The sequence below is a fragment of the Arachis ipaensis genome, chromosome B06 (genome assembly GCF_000816755.2).
Source record: "Arachis ipaensis cultivar K30076 chromosome B06, Araip1.1, whole genome shotgun sequence".
NCBI classification, from domain to species: domain Eukaryota; kingdom Viridiplantae; phylum Streptophyta; class Magnoliopsida; order Fabales; family Fabaceae; genus Arachis; species Arachis ipaensis.
The window spans coordinates 104,065,017-104,065,796 of record NC_029790.2 but is presented as its reverse complement, the minus strand read 5'-3'; positions in this window follow the sequence as shown (position 1 = coordinate 104,065,796).

Here is a 780-nt window from a genome sequence, read left to right as displayed (position 1 = left end):
TTATATCTCATTGTTAGTATATATGAATTTTCATATTTTCAAAAATTGAATGACTGATAATATACTCATTAGATAAGTCCAAAAATTATTCAAAATTTTCGACTCTTTCTTACTGATGCTCCTTGTTAGGGGTGTTCATGGATCGGATCCGATCTGCATATCCGCAGTGTTTATCCAAATTCGATCCGAAAATTGTGGATATGGATCCGATCCGCAAGGCTTTCGGATCGGATCGGATTGTGGATTTTGTGTTGGTATCCGCATATCTGCGTATCTGCAAAAATAAAGAAATAAATAAGTAAATATTCTTTTTATGTTTTATTTCAACTAATAATTATCATATATGTTGTATTTGTATTTTGCGAATATATCTGATATTCGATATTCGATTCGACCTTAAAAATTGCGGATATTGAATCCGATCCGATCCGATAATTTTAGTGCGGATCGAATCGATCCGATCCGATCCGCGTTCACCCCTACTCCTTGTTTAGATCTAATTCAAATTTCATAACATGAAGAAAATAATAAAATGGATGAAACTTGAAAGAACAAGAAATAAAAAAATAAGGGCAATGCTTCTAAAAAATTAATACATCTTAAAAAAGAATTGAGCACTTACAAAATTGAGATGAATGAGCAATTTTTTTTTATAAAAAAATCGGTTATGATCTTTTAAAATTTTGGGGTTAATGTGTATATTATTTTTTGGGGTAAAAAACCATTATAAGCCAATGCCATCTCAAATTGACGTATATAAGCCAAACTAAAAATCGTTTC